Source organism: Bidens hawaiensis, unplaced genomic scaffold, assembly GCF_021521415.1.
Source record: "Bidens hawaiensis isolate Kalapana, Puna unplaced genomic scaffold, B.hawaiensis_p1.1 tig00006781_1, whole genome shotgun sequence".
Taxonomy (NCBI): Eukaryota; Viridiplantae; Streptophyta; class Magnoliopsida; order Asterales; family Asteraceae; genus Bidens; species Bidens hawaiensis.
Genome location: NW_027491463.1, coordinates 606,299 through 627,415, shown reverse-complemented (window position 1 = coordinate 627,415; position 21,117 = coordinate 606,299).

The window sequence follows — 21,117 nt, the reverse complement described above, 5'->3', positions numbered from 1 at the left end:
CGATCAAACCCTAAGCCGGAAAAACTTTTTTCTTTTTCTCCTTGCTGCTCCCTGTTGCAATCGGCCAGACCAGCTCACATTAGGGTTTTTTTTTTCTTTTTTTATTATAATATTAACAAGAGGCTTGGGCTTTTCCATGATGTAAACGGGCCGGGCTTTGAGTTTTACTTGAAAACGTATGCGTAAAAGGCTCGTAAACTGCTCAAAAGGTCTGGTTTTTCTTCCTTTCCACCCTTTGCCTACAAGATAAATAAAAATATGTAAAACCTATCTAAAATAAGTTAAAATACATAAGATGTAATATAATACATAGATAAAAGGTGCAGAAAATACGTGTGTTTTACAACACATCAGTGATCACGTTAACCTTTTACTGTCTGAACTGATTTTTACTCTTGTAATAGACTGGTTGTTTATTACGAAGAGTCTGATAAATGTTTGCATGAGATATAATCTCTAAAATCGTTATAATACAAAATAGATAATAAAAAGCAACTCAGACCGAATACACATGTGTCTGGATCCAAACATAACTGATAATTGGCGTACAAACCCAAACAGGGGCTATGTACTCGGGGAACCTTTGAATTGTGTGTGTAGGGCAGTGGTACAAATCCCGGGAATGGACATGCATTCCTACTGAGTTTGTGAAACAGAAAACTATTTTTGTATTTAACGACTGTTATAAATGTTTTAACAAGTCAATGTTTCACCAGCATATAGCCGACGTGTTTTTCCCACCCTTGCAGCTAATTAGATGACAATAGATGGTATACAAGGATTAGAGTCATAGAAGATCGCTCGAGATGGCTCGTTTTTGAATATTACAAATCCTTGTATTAATCATATCACTGTTTGTAAAACTGCAAACTCGGGTGTTTAATTCTCGAGAAATTTTGATAATGTAAATTAATATTTTAATATTTAAAGACTTTCGCTAAATTGAACCCGCTACTCTGATATATTTACAAAACAGGTACCAACTGCTGGTCACACCTTTTGGCCCTGGACCGGGGTGTGACAATTCCATAGCCAAACCCAGTGGGTTGAGTAGAGATTCCATAGTCTGATCTACGATCCATGAAGCTCATAAGTTAAAAGGGATCTATGAGGCCCAATTAAGCGAACAACTGGGCTTGACCAGATTCTAGGGGAGTGAGTTGGGTCTGGATCACCTGTTTGGGCCTATACCATGAGTATCTAGCCGACCTAAGTTAAATATGTTGGGTTTTAACAAGATTATCAAAGTGATAAAATCCCAATTTTACCAAAAACGCAGCGGAAATTAGTTTTAAATCTTGTTAATTTCATATGTATTAAACCGATTTTACACATGCAAAACCCAAGCCCGGATCCAAATACGAAATACATACTATCAAACACATGCATGACACTAAACATTCATGCATGTCAAACTACCTTTCAAGAGAACAAATCCGGGTGAAGAAGGAGATGATGGAAGGGCAAGAACTTTAAAGGGAAGGTCCTCAAGCTTGCATACCCCAAGCCTCCGACAATACACCACTTCTAGCTAGGATTTTCTCTTGAAAAACTCCTCTTCCTTGCCTTTGATCTTGGCCGAATCCAAGAGAGAAGAGAGGAAGAGTTGAGAGAGATTTTGTTACTTGTGTTTGTGTTATGTGATGCAAGAGAGAGAGATAGGAAAGTTATGAAAGGCACCACCCTTGGCAACCAATCACCACCCTTGCATGTACCCACTATCTTAAAATTAATAATAAAATAAGACAAGGGTGAGGGGGGGGGGGGGGGGGCTTCTTTCATTTCTTGTTTTTATTATTTGCAAGGTTTCCATTTATATACCTTGCATTGTGTCATACACAATGCTTTGTGTTATATAACTTGGATTGTGCCATAACTTGTATTGTGTTATACACAATGCCACATTATAGGTAACATGCTTAATATATTGTTACTTAACCATTTTAAATAACAATATGGAATGCTCTTTCTCAAAGTATAAATCATCCATATGATTTATTTAATTCACAAGTATATTTTATTTAGAAACCCCTTTCCAAATAACTCAAGTGTTAATATTCATTTGTTATGATCATATCATATATAAACAAATTTTATTGGTGTTTGTCTAGCTTGTTATTGAGTATGACCCGACTTGGATCATGACATACTAGCCACATCAATTATAATATGTGTCTTGGGCATACCGAGTCCAACTATCTCCCACTTGCACAAGATACATAGAAGATTGATGCAAGTAGCAAATACCGCCTAACTACGGTTTACTACCCCTAATACGCATGACGAAGTGCCATTCAATAACATCATCCCCTTCAAGTCCCTTACTTGAAATGATTTAGGTACATCTATCATTTATCCTTTTGCCACATATGTCATGTCAGATCCAGAGACACAGAGTGATCATTCTCTGTTGATTTAACTTTTCAGGCCTTAGACATCTCACTCTCAACGAATAAGAGGGACAAATCCCCTCTTGACTACATACGTCTCTTACAATCACCTTGTACCAGACCTGATCTTAGGCTTATGTACTGTCATGTTTCAGAGCAGTGAAGAACTAAGTCAAAGTATAATACTTGGTGAATATCAAGACCCAATATGTATCTCAGGTCGGAGGATACTATGATATTCGCCTTTACTCAAATTTACTTATGATCAATCACAAGGACTCCATGTAGTAACATTTGAGAGCGGGTCAGTCCAATATTTATAACCCATAAATATCTATGAACCTTGGCAGCAACCCTTGCTCTATATTCATATCCCATGAATTTCCACCAATCCAAGTTCATAATAGTCTTACCTTCATATTTGTTCCCACAAATATGAGCGATTACGGACATTTAGAATAAGTAACTTATTCATAGATTTAAACATGCTAAAATGGAACATAACTCAAAATGTCATGATCATAAACCATAATCATATGAATGAGTCAAAATAACAATTGTTCCGATATCCAAATGCAAAATTCGATCATATCCAATCACTAGAATATAAGTATGACCCTCATGCTTTGGCCTTTCAAGGAGCTTCGTGAGTGGATCCGCAATGTTTTGATCGGTGTGAACTTTTTGAATACATATATTTCCTTTTTCAACTTCATCCCTTATGTAGTTGAACCTCCGCTCAATGTGCCTCATATTTTGATGTGCACGAGGTTCCTTGATTTGAGCAATCGCACCTTCATTGTCACAAAAGATCTCTAGAGGGTCTTGAATGGTACAGACTACCCCTAGGTCGGCCATGAATTTTCTAATCCACACAGCTTCTTAAGCTGCCAATGAGGCGGCGATGTATTCCGATTCCGTGGTGGATAATGCTACCACGTCTTGCTTTGTGCTCTTCCAAGAGATTGCCCCACCATTCATAACGAAAACATATCCCGATTGTGATCTAGAAGCATCTCGATCGGTTTGGAAACTCACATCCGTGTAACCCTTTACAACGAGTTCCTCCTCACCGGAACCGTATATTAGAAACATATCCTTAGTTCTTCTAAGGTATTTCAATATACTCTTAACCGCCATCCAATGGCTACTTCCCGGATTATGTTGGAATCTACTTGTCATGCTTAAAGCGCATGACACATCCGGTCTAGTGCATACCATTGCGTACATGATGGATCCAATAGCTGATGCGTATGGGATTCTATTCATTTTCTCTTGCTCATCCTTTAAGCTTGGACATTGAGACCTACTCAATATCGTTCCTCTTTGAATAGGTACCAAACCTTTCTTAGAGTTCTCCATCTTGAACCTCTTCAAGATTTTGTCAATGTATGCACTTTGGTTTAAGCCTATCAACCGCCTTGATCTATCCCTATAGATATTTATTCCCAAAATATAGGCGGCTTCACCAAGATCCTTGATTGAAAAACTACTTCCAAGCCATGCTTTTACCCTTTCCATGGTTGGAATGTCATTCCCAAATAGTAGTATGTCATCAACATACAATACTAAGAAGGTAATGATGCTCCCACTAGCTTTCTTATACACACAAGCTTCATCACCATTCTTGATGAACCCAAATTTCTTAACTTCTTCATCAAAACGATGATTCCAACTTCTAGATGCTTGTTTCAATCCATAGATTGATTTCTTTAACTTGCATACTTTGTTAGGATGTTGTGGATCGACAAAACCTTTGGGTTGAACCATATAGACATCTTCCTCAAGATGCCCATTTAGGAAAGCGGTTTTGACATCCATTTGCCATATCTCATATTCATAATGTGCGACTATGGCAAACAATATCCTAATAGACTTTAGCATTGCTACGGGAGAAAAAGTTTCATCATAGTCAACCCCTTGAGTTTGAATGAAACCTTTTGCTACAAGTCTTGCTTTATAAGTATCCAAGTTTCCATGCATATCGGTTTTCTTCTTGAAAACCCACTTACTTCCAACCGGTTTGGAATTAAGAGGTGGTAGAACCAAATCCCATACTTGGTTATCATGCATGGATTGCATCTCTACGTTCATGGTGATGTGCGTCGGATAACCCTATAATAATGACCCTCACAACTGATGTGTGTCTAATAACCCTATAATAATGACCCCTAAAAGTAAGCTTTAATATTAAAACAAAAATCCTAAAACTACACACAACCGGCAAGTGTACCGATCGCAAGTAGTATAGACCTAGGAAGTCCGAGTATCGAACACGTGGACACGTAAGACGCTAACGATTACTAACCATAGGCAAGACCTACCTTAGTATAATATTATATTGATTTTTGCTTTTTAATTACTTAACTGGACTAACCTAACTGACTGACAAAACTTACCAAAAATAGAAAACTTAACGGGGAACTAACTGTGTTAACTTCGGATGGAGAAAAACGTCTACCTAGGTCTGAATCAAATTGTAGGCCTAACAAGCTAATGGATTGAATGATATCAAGACACCGGGCCCTAAAGATGACACGGCTAAGGATCGCTCGGGCTCACTGGATTACCTCTCGGTCTCACACAACAAGCCTAAACTACTCAAAATCGGCTAAAACGACCAAACCGGGAAACAATTGCTAACGTGTTCTAATGAAGGATCATCTCTCGGTCTCACCAACACTCGACCCTAATGGCAATGAATACTACACAACCAAGGATAGAGGAACAATTCAACTTAAACCAAAATAGATCAACTAGTCGCTCAAAACACCTAAACCTGACAAGAAACGAACTCGCTCTCGCACAATCCTTATTCTAGCATGCAAAGGCAATGAGACAACCCTAACTTCTTATCACCTCTCGGTCTCAAAGAAGGTGCCTAACCGCTGTACTTAATCTAATAAATCATGCAACAAAACTGATGTGTGTCTAATAACCCTATAATAATGACCCTCACAACTAAGCTTTAATATTAAAACGAAAATCCTAAAACCACACACAACCGGCAAGTGTACCGATCGCAAGTAGTATAGACTTAGGAAGTCCGAGTATCGAACACATGGACACGTTAGAACGCTAAAGATCACTAACCCTAGACAAGACCTACCTTAAAATAATATTGTATTGATTTTTGATTTCTTTTAACTTAACTGAACTAACTGGATTAACTATCAAAACTTACCAAAAATAGAAAACTTAACGGAAAACTAACTGTGTTAACTTAAGATGGAGAAAACGTCTACCTAGGTCTGAATCAAATTGTAGGTCTAACAAGCTAATGGATTGAATGATATATAGACACCGGTCCCTAAAGATGACACGACTAAGGATCGCTCGGGCTCACTGGATTACCTCTCGGTCTCACACAACAAACCCTAACTACTCAAAATCGGCTAAAACGACCAAACCGGGAAACAATTGCTAACGTGTTCTAATGAAGGATCACCTCTCGGTCTCACCAACACTCGACCCTAATGGCAATAAATACTACACAACCAAGGATAGAGGAACAATTCAACTTAAACTAAAATAGATCAACTAGTCGCTCAAACACCTAAACCTGACAAGAAACGAACTCGCTCTCGCGCAATCCTTATTCTAGCATGCAAAGGCAATGAGACAACCCTAACTTCCTATCACATCTCGGTCTCAAGAAAGGTGTTTAACCGCTGTACTTAATCCAATTAATCATGCAACAAAACCCTACGGTGGTACCTACCGCAAACAAACCCTAAACACAAAGTCTAGAATCAAACAATGCACCGATCAATCAATACAAAACTAATTAATCAACACACGGGGTTTATGCAATAAATCACCAAAATTTCCAGCCCTTAAACACAACCTATTTCATGTCTAAATCAAACTTTACAATAACAATTAAGGTCTATTAATCAAACAATCCATAAAACTCATCAAAACCTAACAATTATCATCATTCCTTGGTAGAACTAACAAGATTAGCCAAGCATATTAATTGGACAGCAGCAAACACTCAATAAAATCATCATAAAACTCATACCAACCATCTTAACAATTGTCCAACAATCAATCCTAATCATAAACAATTCAATCTCTCAAGTAATTGCAAAACAATTCAACAATTAAGCAAGAAACTAAAAGTGTATGAACAATGAAAAAGAGGTAAGGATATGAGGTGTTCCGGGGCTGCTCTCGACTGTAAAAAACAGTGGTGAATGATCCCGAGGCTTGATTCTTGCTTGTTCTTCCTTCCCTAGCCGTCACATGATCAAAACCCTAGCACACAAAAGCTTTTTCTTTCTTTTTTCTTGCTGGAAATTCTGATCAGTAGCTATTGTGCTGCTGTTGGCTGCTGTCGTGCTACTGTTGGCTGCTGTTGTGCTGCTATTGATGCTGTTGTGCTGCTATTGATTCCGATCAGCAGCTCTTTTGGCTGATTAGGGTTTTATTTTTTTATATAATATAATATAATATGGTCTTGGGCCTCCATGATGCATACGGGTCGGGCCTTGAGCTTTGTCTTGAACTTGTATGCGTAAAAGGCTCGTAAAAAGCTCGAAAAGTCCCGGTTTCTTCCTTTCTTTTACCCAAAACTTACAAGATTAATAAATGTATGTAAAACCTATCTAAAACGAGTAAAAACACATAAAATATAATATATTACGTAGATAAAAGGTGCGGAAAATACGTGTGTTTTACAACACATCAAATATTCCCACACTTATGACTTTTTCGTCCCTGAAAAAGAATACTACACTGGATCATACCCGAGTTCAACTGACAACTCTTGGTTTTATTTATTTACTATTATTATTAATATTTTTTCTTTTTAAAGTTTTAGAACAAGTGACCCGTTACCCCTTCCAACTTTCACCTAATACGCCAGATCAGGTCGATTGCCGGTATTGCTGTCCAGTTTAAACCCATGCCCCTAATACTTACCGAGGCAAATAGCGTGACAATTCTATTAATTTGTATGACTAAGTGGAACCCACACCTAAAAGCCCTGCTACCACTTCACCAATTCCATTATGGTTTTACCGGGTTGAGCCACCCCAACTTGACTTAAACCTTTTGCTACATGATTAAAACATTTCGACTCAAATACAACCTATAAACTCTAGCTTGGTCAAGATCGACCGACAGTAGTTTCCTTCATTGTGGTTTTGATTTAAAATAATTTTTTCTGCCATTTGGCTTTTTGCATTTATTTTATTTTATTTTATTTTTATTTTTTTTATTATACCATGTTGGACGAAACTACAGAAATGCATCAAGGCTCAGATCTGCGCCACCGCGCAACAGAGGGCCGAGCAAAACTGTCTTCTGCTAGCATCAACGTTCAGGTCTGCGCCACCGCGCAACAGAGTACGGAGCTTCACAGGAATAGACACATATACAAAAGATTATACAAATAATATACAGACGATCATGTGACTCGAGGCTTGAGTATGACCCGGCTTTTCATTCCAGTCCTGTCACGAGCTTAGTTAAACAAACAAAACCCCTAAGATGTTTCCCACTATAGTCAGGCCATTTAAGAGGTTCAATTAGGTCAACAACCAAACCGCCCTTTCATTCTCAAAGGCTGAGCCTACCGACACACGATTACTGAGTCCAAACCGTTCGGTTACCATACATTACGTGCGGGTTTAATGGGCGCTATTCTTATTTATCATATATATATATATATATATATATATATTATGAAAACACCAAGAAGTTATGAAACAAACACTACTCGGTAATAATATCATCTCCTGTTTAACGTAGAGAAAACAAATTTCAAGGGACTATTTTTTTTTTTAATTTTTTTTTTCAAAAATTTTCCTACAACTAAGTAAAATAAACCCCATCCCCACACTTAGAACGAAATCATCCTCGATGAGTATAAGGAAAAGAAATAAAATAAAATAAAAATAAACCAGAAAATAAAAATAAAGTATACAAGAGTAAAAACAAAGAACGGGTTACTCCCCTGGTTTGTGTGTAGAATCCTCAACAGCTGAGTATTATCCAAACGACCGTATAGCATTTCATTCGTGGCCGCAACCTCGGGAGTACCTGTCCACAACGCCATCGTAGCTACTATGCGCAATATGTAACCTGCAAAACTGAAACTCGCTCGCATGTAGCGGCGTACAATACGGAAAACAGAAACATAAAGAAAAAAACATTTTTTTTCTATAGGATACTCCTTAAATCGACCGACTCGAATGGAGATTGAGTACGAGCGGTTTCATCTTGGAACAACCTGAAATAGAAAAAAAACAAAGAAAACAGATAGCATCACACAAATACATAAATACAAACTCTACAACTCGGGCAGTCTCCCGAGTGTGCATCCATCGCGTCTAAGTCTCGGAGAGCGCGTCAAGGTAGAATTCCTCGACCGTCTGATCAGTCACCGGCTCTCCTATGTAGTGCTTCAGTCTGTGACCGTTCACCTTAAACTTCCCGCCTTTATCCTCTATCTCGACAGTGCCGTACGGGAAGACCTCAGTGACCGTGAATGGTCCCGACCATCGGGATCTCAACTTTCCCGGGAATAACCTCAACCGGGAGTTATACAAGAAAACCAAATCCCCACTCTTGAACTACTTGCTACCCTTCAACTTCCTGTCGTGCAGTTCCTTCGTCCGCTCATTATACCTAAATGACTGTGCGTAAGCGTGATCTCTCAGCTCCTCTAACTCGTGCAACTGGTGGAAACGAGTGCTCTCTTCGGCAGACATATCGAAGTTGACCCTCTGTAGGGCCCAAGAAGCACGGTGCTCTAACTCAACAGGCAGGTGGCAGGCCTTCCCATAAATCATCCGAAACGGTGTGGAACCGGTCGGAGTTTTGTAGGCTGTACGGAAGGCCCACAACGCGTCATCCAACTTGTCGGACCAATCCCGACGATTCGAACCAACCGTTTTCTCAAGAATACGTTTGATCCCCCGGTTACTCACTTCTACCTGCCCACTAGTCTATGGGTGGTAGGCGGTTGCAAGCCGATGGGTGACCCCATAGCGACGCAACGCCTTCTCCATCTGCGCATTGCAGAAGTGAGTTCCTCTATCACTGATCAACGCCTTCGGGACACCAAAACGAGCAAAAAGGCTCTTGAGAAAACGGAGTACAACTCGGGCATCATTAGTGGGTAAGGCCTTGGCCTCAACCCACTTCGAGACATAATCGACCGCCACGAGTATATACTTGTTCCCACGCGAAGATGGAAATGGTCCCATTAAATCAATGCCCCAAACATCAAAAATCTCACAAACCTGAATAGCATTCTGGGGCATTTCATTTCGCGAAGAAATGTTGCCGACCTGCTGGCAACGATCACAACTCCTCACAAACGCGTGCGCATCCTTAAAAATTGAAGGCCAATAGAATCCACAATCAAACACCTTCTTTGCCGTCAAACTCGCACCGTGGTGACCTCCTGTCGGTCCAACATGGCAATGGCTCAGAATCTGCCATCCCTCCTTAACGTCAACACACCTCCTGATCAACTGGTCAGCACCTATACGAAAAAGATACGGGTCGTCCCACAGGTAAAACTTAACATCAGCAAAGAATTTCTTCTTTTGTTGGTAAGACATCTTCGGGTAGAACCCGTCCGCAAGATAGTTCGCGAAGTCAGCGAACCATGGAAAACCCTCATCCTGAGCCGAAACAAACATAAGACTCTATGTCAGAAAGTGGTCATTAATCCTGACCCCCGGCTCTCCTAACTCAGCTCCCTCAAGACGCGAAAGATGATCGGCCGCCACATTCTCGGCCCCCTTTTTATCACGGATTTCAATATCAAACTCTTGAAGCAAAAGGATCCAACGGATAAGACGTGGCTTAGCATCCTGTTTGCTAATGAGATAATGAATAACAGAATGATCCGTGTACACAATCGTTTTGGACAGAACAAGATAGGACCTGAATTTGTCGAATGCAAACACCACAGCTAAAAGCTCTTTCTCGGTGGTGGTGTAGCTCTCCTGTGCACCATTCAGGGTCCGGATAGCATAGTAAATCGGATGGAAGTCTTTATCCTTCCGCTGTCCAAGAACCGCTCTAACCGCGAAGTCGCTCGCATCACACATCAACTCAAAAGGAAGCGACCAGTCGGGAGCAATCATGATCGGGGCGTTAACGAGTTTGTCTTTTAAAAGATCAAACGCCTCGATACACTGCTCAGAAAACACGAATGGGGCATCCTTCTCTAAGAGTTTGGTCATGGGTCTCGCAATCTTAGAAAAATCTTTAATGAACCGGCGATAGAACCCAGCATGACCCAGAAAACTCCGGATGGATCTCACGGAAGTGGGCGGGGGAAGATTAGAGATGGTATCGACCTTCGCTCGGTCGACCTCTATCCCCGCACTCGAAATACGATGCCCCAAAACGATGCCCTCGCGTACCATGAAGTGACATTTCTCCCAGTTAAGAACTAGGTTGGTGTCAACGCATCGGGCCAACATCCTCTCAAGGTTGGAGAGACACTGATCGAAAGAACTCCCAAACACAGAAAAATCATCCATGAACACCTCCATGGAGTCTTCGGTCATGTCATGAAATATAGCCACCATGCACCTCTGAAATGTGGCTGGAGCGTTACACAGTCCGAACGGCATACGTCGATAGGCAAACGTACCGTACGGGCAGGTGAACGTGCTTTTCTCCTGGTCATCGGGAGCAATAGGAATCTGAAAGTACCCGGAGAAACCATCTAAGAAGCAGTAGTACTGCTGACCTGCTAAACACTCCAACATCTAATCAATGAAGGGTAGAGGAAAGTGGTCTTTCCTCGTGGCATCATTCAGTCTGCGGTAATCGATGCAGACTCTCCAACCGGTCACAGTCCTAGTGGGAATGAGCTCGTTCCTCTCATTGGTGACGACAGTCATGCCACCCTTTTTAGGAACCACTTGGACTGGACTAACCCACGAACTATCAGAAATGGGGAAAAATGATCCCCGCATCTAGGAGTTTGATGATCTCCTTCTTCACGACCTCCTGCATCCTTAGATTAAGCCGCTGCTGCGGCTGAACGACAGTCCTATAATTATCCTCCATGAGGATTTTATGCGTGCAAAACGAAGGGTTGATACCCTTGATGTCGATAATCTTCCATGCAATGGCCTCCTTGTGCTCCCGAAGCACCCTCAACAATCTCTCTCTCTCGACCTCCGTCAAAGCAGATGCGACAATAACCGGTAACTTCCTCTCTTCATCCAAAAACGCGTACTCCATATGGGCAGGTAACTCCTTGAGCTCTAAAGAAGGAGGGGGGCTCTCGACAGAAGGTCGGTCCATCGGATCGTCACGTACGATCTCAGCAGACACTTCAGACTCAGGGTGATGTGACTCGGCGTCATCTTCCATTGACTGGTCGATCATGGCAATCATCTCAATCTCCGGAATGTCCCTATCGAGAATCTGAGTGTTGGAGGAAGATCCTCCACAGATCTCGCTGAAAAACTCACCAACATGCTCCATGATGGTATCAATAAAGTACAGGGAGTCATCAGCAGACTTGGGGTGTCCAGTGACTGTCGAACGTCAAAGGTGACGTTCTCATCCCCAACTCTCAAAATCAACTTACCCTCGCAGACGTCGATCAACGCCTATGCAGTGGCAAGGAATGGTCGGCCTAAAATAAGCGGTACGCTATCATCATTGTTCATGTCCAGAATGACAAAGTTCACCGGGAAGATGAACTTGTCGACACGAACCAGCATGTTCTCGACCACCCCTCGAGGGTATTTCACAGAACGATCAGCAAGCTGGATACTCATCCTGGTAGGCCTCGGTTCGCCTAGACCCAGCTTGCGATACACATAATACGGCATGAGATTAATGCTGGCACCGAGATCGGCCAGCGCATGAATAACCATATCATCACTCAAGATGCAGGGAATTGTAAAACTCTCTGGATCGGCCATCTTTTCCGGTAATTTTCGCTGTAGGACAGCAGAACAGCTAGCACTCAATGGGATGGAAGCGACCTCAGCAAGCTTCTCCTTATTCGAAAGAATATCCTTGAGGAATTTCGTGTGTTTAGGCATCTGAGTCAGTGCCTCAAGGAAAGGAATGTTAAGGTGAAGCTGCTTCAAAAGATCAAGAAATTTGGAACTCTGCTCTTCATCTTTGTCTCGGCGGAGTCTTCCGGGGTATGGTACTCTGGGCTTGTAGACTCTCAGCGGCTCACTCGGTAGCTGCTGTCTCTCGGCCTGTGCTGAACTCCCTGGGCTGCTTCTCCGATGCACCTGGGCCGGTGGAGACTCCATCTGAATCTCCTCATCCACCTGCTCCTCTACAACTACTGCAGGCTCCTCGACTACTCCTCTCTGCTGAATCCCGGGCTCCTCTCGTGCCCCTGCGCCGCTCCTCGTTGTCACAACTTTAGCGAATCCCTTTGGGTTCTGCTCGGTGTTACTTGGTAGTGAACCCTGCGGCCTCTCGTTCAACCTACTCACTATCTCTCCCATCTGCCGCTCGAGACTTTGAATCGACGCTCCCTGATTCCTCATGAACTGCTCATGCTCTCGAAGCTTCTCCTGCGTCTCCTTGTGTCGGGAATCCTCTCGTGACATAAGTTGTGACAGCATCTGTGTTTGTTGCGCCATCATCTCCTCCAAAGTGGGATTCTTCTCCCCACTGCTCGCTCCCTCACCGGCATCCTGAAATAGGCTCTGACGCTGCTGAAAACCGGACTGGTTGCCGCTCCTCCAGTTGGAGTTCTGATTTCCCCACCATCCCGAATTATAAGAATTGAAAGAATTAGGATTTCGGTTTGGATTTCCTATGAAGTCTACGGTCTCCTCCTGCGAACTGACTGGGCACTGAACGGTATCATGCCCTCCTCGACAAATCTCACACAACTTGCTCTTCATCTGCAAGTCCTTCACAATCTTCGCTAACGCCTCGACCTGTGCCGTCAGTGCGGTGTTCGTGTCCACATAATGCATGCCGCGTGAAATCGACGGTCTTGCCACCCTTGGCGGGTGGTCTCTGGTATCCACTCATGGCTAACCCGTTAAATAACGCGATGCACTCATCCGGGTCCTTAGTCGTCAGCAAATTTCCTCCCGCAGCCGTGTCGAGCATGTTTTGCGTCACGTACGTCACTCCATTGTAGAACTTCTCGACAACCGCCCAATCCTGCAAGCCGTGGTTCGGGCACAACGCTAGTAGATTCTTGAAATGCTCCCATGCCTCGTAGAAACTCTCGATGTCCTCCATTTGGAAAGAATGAATCTGATTACGCAAACGAGCAGCCTTAGCCGGAGGATCATACTTCTCGAGAAATTGGGTCTGCATGGCTGACCAAGTGGCTATGGAGCCCCGTGGGAGGGACTCGAGCCACAGACTCGCTTGATCAGCGAGTGAGAACGGAAATATGCGGAGCTTAACAGCATCCTCGGATACGCCGGCAAGATGAAAGGTGTCGCAAATACACACGATGCGAGTAAGATGAGAATGCGGGTTCTCGTGAAGCAACCCGTGGAACTGAGTAGAATGGGAAATAGTGTTTAGAATATTCGAAGGAATCTGAAGTTCGTGTTAACTCCAACGGCGGGTGGTGCGATGCTGGATCTCGCGCCAACATTGGCCGGACGGGCTCGGTCTGCAACTGTCCTCTCCTCGGTGGTGGATTATCGCCCATGATCCTATCCCTATCGATGATGTCGGAAGACGAGGGGGAAGAGGATAAACTACCAACGGATGATGAGGTAGATGACGGTGAAATGGTGCGACGTCTCTAGCGAAACTCTCTCTCAGGCTCGGAAAATGATTCAGTGTCGGGTGGTCCACGAGATCGAGTTTGTCGCATAAAAACTATAATTAGAAATAAGATTATCTAAACTATTCTAACAAATAAGCAAAATAAAACAAAAAATAATTACAAGTAGCACAAAAGATAAGTCCTAACTCGGATTGCTCTCAAAACGCCTAAAACCGTATCCCCGGCAATGGCGCCAAAAACTTGATGTGTGTCTAATAATCCTATAATAATGACCCTCACAACTAGGCTTTAATATTAAAACGAAAATCCTAAAACCACCCATAACCGGCAAGTGTACCGAGTATAGACTTAGGAAGTCCGAGTATCGAACACGTGGACACGTTAGAACGCTAAAGATCACTAACCCTAGACAAGACCTACCTTAAAATAATATTATATTGATTTTTGATTTCTTTTAACTTAACTGAACTAACTGGATTAACTAACAAAACTTACAAAAAATAGTAAACTTAACGGAAAAATAACTGTGTTAACTTAAGATGGAGAAAATGTCTACCTAGGTCTGAATCAAATTGTAGGTCTAACAAGCTAATGGATTGAATGATATATGGACACCGGTCCCTAAAGATGACACGACTAAGGATCGCTCGGGCTCACTGGATTACCACTCGGTCTCACACAACAAACCCTAACTACTCAAAATCGGCCAAAACGACCAAACCGGGAAACAATTGCTAACGTGTTCTAATGAAGGATCACCTCTCGGTCTCACCAACACTCGACCCTAATGGTAATGAATACTACACAACCAAGGATAGAGGAACAATTCAACTTAAACTAAAATAGATCAATTAGTCGCTCAAACACCTAAACCTGACAAGAAAAGAACTCGCTCTCGCACAATCCTTATTCTAGCATGCAAAGGCAACGAGACAACCCTAACTTCCTATCACCTCTCGGTCTCAAGAAATGTGTTTAACCGCTGTATTTAATCCAATTAATCATGCAACAAAACCCTACGGTGGTACCTATCGCAAACAAACCCTAAACACAAAGTTTAGAATCAAACCATGCACCGATCAATCAATACAAAACTAATTAATCAACACACGGGGTTTATGCAATAAATCACCAAAATTTCCAGCCCTTAAACACAACCTATTTCATGTCTAAATCAAACTTTACAATAACAATTAATTTCTATTAATCAAACAATCCATAAAACTCATCAAAACCTAACAATTATCATCATTCCTAGGTAGAACTAACAAGATTAGCCAAGCATATTAATTGGACAGCAGCAAACACTCAATAAAATCATCATAAAACTCATACCAACCATCTTAACAATCGTCCAACAATCAATCCTAATCATAAACAATTCAATCTCTCAAGTAATTGCAAAACAATTCAACAATTAAGCAAGAAACTAAAAGTGTATGAACAATGAAAAAGATGTAAGGATATGAGGTGTTCCAGGGCTGCTCTTGACTGTAAAAAACAGTGGTGAATGATCCCGAGGCTTGATTCTTGCTTGTTCTTCCTTCCCTAGCCGTCACACGATCAAAACCCTAGCACACAAAAGCTTTTTCTTTCTTTTTTCTTGCTGGAAATTCTGATCAGCAGCTATTGTGCTGCTGTTGGCTGCTGTCGTGCTTCTGTTGGCTGCTGTTGTGCTGCTATTGATGCTCTTGTGCTGCTATTGATTCTGATTAGCAGCTCTTTTGGCTGATTAGGGTTTTATTTTTGTATATAATATAATATAATATGGTCTTGGGCCTCCATGATGCATACGGGTCGGGCCTTGAGCTTTGTCTTGAACTTGTATGCGTAAAAGGCTCGTAAAAAGCTCGAAAAGTCCCGGTTTCTTCCTTTCTTTTACCCAAAACCTACAAGATTAATAAATGTATGTAAAACCTATCTAAAACGAGTAAAAACATATAAAATATATTATATATTACGTAGATAAAAGGTGCGAAAAATACGTGTGTTTTACAACACATCAAAAACCCTACGGTTGTTCCTACCGCAAACAAACCCTAAACACCAAGTCTAGAATCAAACAATGCATCAATCAACCAATACAAAACTAATCAATCAACACACGGGGTTTATGCAATAAATTGATATAATTTCTAGCCACTAAACACAACCTATTTCATGTCTAAATCAAACTTTACAATAGCAATTAAGGTCTATTAATCAAACAATCCATAAAACCTATCAACACTAACAATAATCATTATTCCTAGGTAGAACTAGCAAGTTTAGCCGAGAATCATAATTGGACAGTCATGAACATTTAATAAACAAATCATTAAACTCATCTCAAACATCTTATCAAACATCCAATGATCAACAATAATCAATAACAAATCAATCTTTCATGTAATTGCGAAACTAGTTAACAATTAAACAAGAAAATCAAAGTTGATGAACAATGAAAAAGATGTAAGGATATAGGCTGTTTCGAGGCTTCTTGTGGCTGTAAAAACTGATGGTGAATGATCTCGAGGCTTGATTTTTGTGTCTTCTTCCTTCCCTAGCCGCCACAAGTCAAGAACCCTAGCACAAAAAAGATTTTTTTCTTTCCTTCCTTCCTGCTGTCTTGCGATCGTTGCTGTAGCTGCCTCCTTAGGGTTTTTTCCTTTTTTATAATATAATATAATAGTAGACTTGGGCTTTTCCATGATGTAAACTAGTCCAAAAGCTCGTAAACTATATGCGTAAAAGGCTCGTAAACTAGTCCAAAAGCTCGGTTTCTCTTCCTTGTAACCCAAAACCTATATGATTATTAAATATATGTAAAACCTATCTAAAACAAGTAAAAACACATAAAATTTAATATAAAAACGTAGATAAAAGGTGCGAAAAATACGAGTGTTTTACAACACATCAAATATCCTCACACTTAAGATTTTTTCGTCCCTGAAAAATAATACTACACAGGATCATATCTGAGTTCAACCGACAGCTCTTGGTTTTATTTATTTATTATTATTAATATATATGTATATATATATATATATATATATATATATATATATATATATATATATATATATATATATATTCTTAAAGTATTAGAACAAGTGACCCTTACCCAAATACCTCTTCCAACTTTCACCTAATAAGATAGATCAGGTCGATTGCCGGTATTGCTATCCACTTTAAACCCATGTCCCTAATACTTACCGAGGCAAATAAGGCGTGACAATTTCATTAATTTGTATGACTAAGTGGAACCCACACCTAAAAGCCCTGCTGCCACTTCACCAATTCCATTAGGGGGTGTTTGGTAGAGGGATTTGATCGGGGAGAAATGGAATTAGAAATATTTCTTTTGTTTGTTTTCCACTTTTCATTTCTATTTCTCTTTCTATTTCTCTAAAACTAGAGAATTCCATTTCTCTTTAAAACAAAGAGAAATCCATTTCTCAGCAGCCTCCTCATAGCATGTCACCACCTCGTCTCCGGCCACCACTTCGTCTCCGGCCACCACCCCGTCTCCGGCCACCACCTCGTCTCCGGCCGCCACCTCGTCTCCAAGTCTGCAACCGCCACCTCGTCTCCAAGTCTGCAACCACCACCCCGTCTCCGCCGTTCGCAGTGGTGAACACAGAGATGGTAACCGGTTGTAGGTTGCAGGTGGTACGGGTGAACGGAGATTTGGGTTTCAAGTGGTGGTTCATGGTAGGTTAGGGTTTTCAGATGGTCGGGTGATTGTGGTCGCAGGTGGGTGACAGTGGTGGTGGAAATCGGCGGTGGTTGCAGGTGGCTTCTGATTATCATCATCATCATCGCCACCGCAACCACCACCACAAAATCTCCAAAGAGGCAGTGATGACAGATCTAAGCCTCCTTTTTCTATATCTTATGTTCCAAAAATTTGAATCTTTTTAATTTCTTGTGTACTGTGGTTGAAGAAGGGGGTTTGGTGGCGGCAGCCGGTGGTGGTGGGCTGTGGTTGAAGAAAGGGCTGTGGTGGTGGTGCTGGTGGTGTGGGGCTGTGGTGGTGGGGCTGGTGGTGGTGGTGGGGCTGTGGTGGTGGTGCTGGTGGTGGTGGGGTTGTGGTGGTGGGGCTGCGGTGGTGAGTGGTGTCAGGTTGGGTGGAGGTGGGGTTGGGTATGGTAGAGTTCTCTGTTTATTTTCTCGTGTACCAAACCAGAGAAATGATTCTCATTCTCCATACCAATTCTCTTTCTCTACAATTCCATTTCCATTTCTATTTTCTCTCCATTTCCATTCTCTGTACCAAACACCCCCTTAGGGTTTTACAGGGCCGAGCCACCCCAACTTTATTTAAACCTATTGCCACATAATTAAAAAATTACGATTCAAATACAAACTATAAACTCTAGCTCTCTTTCAAGTGCACGCAATTACAAATGCATCTCTTTTATTTTTACAGTTTTTGCCTTTTGGCTTTTTGCAATTTTTTTTTGAATACTCAAAGTACATGGCTTTGCCTGAATAGAAACAAATACAAAAGATAAAACAGCTAATATAAACAGACGATCATGTGACTCGAGGCTTGAGTATGACCCGACTTTTCATTCCAGTCCTGTCACGAGCTTAGTTAAACAAACAAAATTCCTAAGATGTTTCCCACTATAGTCAGGCCATTTAAGAGGTTCAATTAGGTCAACAATCAAACCGCTCTTTCATTCTCAAAGGCTGAGCCTACCGACACATGATTACCGAGTCTAAACCGTTCGGTTACCATACATTACGTGCGGGTCTAATGGGCACTGTTCTTATTTATTATATATATACATTTTGAGAACACCAAGAATTTATAAAATAACCACTACTCGGTAATAATATCATCTCCTGTTTAATGTAGAAAAAACAACTTTCAAGGGACTATTTTTTTTTTTCAAAATTTTTCAAATTTTTTTAATAATTTTCCTACAACTAAGTAAAATAAACCCCTTCCCCACACTTAGAACGAAATCGTCCTCGATGAGTATAAGGAAAAGAAATAAAATAAAATAAAAATAAAACAGAAAATAAAAATAAAGTATACAAGACTAAAACAAAGAACGGGTTACTCCCTTGGTTTGTGTGCAGAATCCTCAATAGTTGAGTAGTATCCAAACGACCGTATAGCATTTCATTCACGGCTGCAACCTCGGGAGAACCTGTTCCACAACGCCATCGTAGCTACCATGCGCATAATATAACCTGCAGAACTCAAACTCGCTCGCATGTAGCGGCGTACAACACGGAAAACAAAAACATAAACAAATAAACATATTTTTGTGTTTTTGGTTTTTATAATTTTTTTTATTTTTTTCAATAATGGAACACCCCTTAAATCGACCGACTCGAATGGAGATTGAGTACGAGCGGTTTCATCTTGGAACATCCTGAAATAGACAAAACAAATAAAACAGATAGCACAAACATATAACAAAAATACAAACTCTACAACTCGGGCAGTCTCCCGAGTGGTGCATCCATCACGTCTACGTCTCATATAGCGAGTCAAGGTAGAATACCTCGACCGTCTGATCAGTCACCGGCTCTCCTATGTAGTGCTTCAGTCTGTGACCGTTCACCTTAAACTTCCCGCCTTTATCCTCTATCTCAACAGTGCCGTACGGGAAGACCTCAGTGACCGAGAACGGACCCGACCATCGGGATCTCAACTTTCCCTGGAATAACCTCAACCAGGAGTTATACAATAAAATCAAATCCCCACACTTGAACTGCTTGTTACCCTTTAACTTCCTATCGTGCAGTTCCTTCGTCCGCTCTTTATACCTAAATGACTGCGCGTAAGCGTGATCTCTCAGCTCCTTTAACTCGTGCAACTGGTGGAAACGAGTGCTCTCTGCGGTAGACATATCAAAGTTGACCCTCTGTAGGGCCCAAGAAGAACGGTGCTCTAACTCAATAGGCAGGTGGCAGGCCTTCCCATAAATCATCCGAAACGGTGTAGAACCAGTCGGAGTTTTGTAGGCTGTACGGAAGGCCCACAACACGTCATCCAACTTGTCGGACCAATCCCGACGATTCGAACCAACCGTTTTCTCAATAATACGTTTGATTCCCCTGTTACTCACTTCTACCTGCCCACTAGTCTGTGGGTGGTAAGCGGTTGCAAGCCGATGGGTGACCCCATAGCGACGCAATGCCTTCTCCATCTGCGCATTGCAGAAGTGAGTTCCTCTATCACTGATCAACGTCTTCGGGACACCAAAACGAGCAAAAAGGCTCTTGAGAAAATGGAGTACAACTCGGGCATCATTAGTGGGTAAGGCCTTGGCCTCAACCCACTTCGAGACATAATCAACCGCCACGAGTATATACTTGTTCCCACGCAAAGATGGAAACGGTCCCATGAAATCAATGCCCCACATATCGAAAACCTCACAAACCTGAATAGCATTCTGGGGCATTTCATTTCGCGACGAGATGTTGCTGACACGCTGGCAATGATCACAACTCCTCACAAACGCGTGCGCATCCTTAAAAATTGAAGGCCAATAGAATCCACAATCGAACACCTTCTTTGCCGTCAAACTCGCACCGTGGTAACCTCCTGTCGGTCCAACATGGCAATGGCTCAGAATCTGCCATCCCTCCTTAACGTCAACACACCTCCTGATCAACTGGTCAGCACCTATACGAAAATTTACGGGTCGTCCCACAGGTAAAACTTAACATCAGCAAAGAATTTCTTCTTTTGCTGGTAAGACATCTTCGGGTAGTACTGATGTGTGTCTAATAACCCTATAATAATGACCCTCACAACTAAGCTTTAATATTAAAACGAAAATCCTAAAACCACACACAACCGGCACGTGTACCGATCCCAAGTAGTATAGACCTAGGAAGTCCGAGTATCGAACACGTGAACACGTAAGACGCTAACGATTACTAACCCTAGACAAGACCTACCTTAGAACAATATTTAATTGATTTTTGAATTCTTTTAACTTAACTGAACTAACTAGACTGACTAACAAAACTTACCAAAAATAGAAAACTTAACGGGGA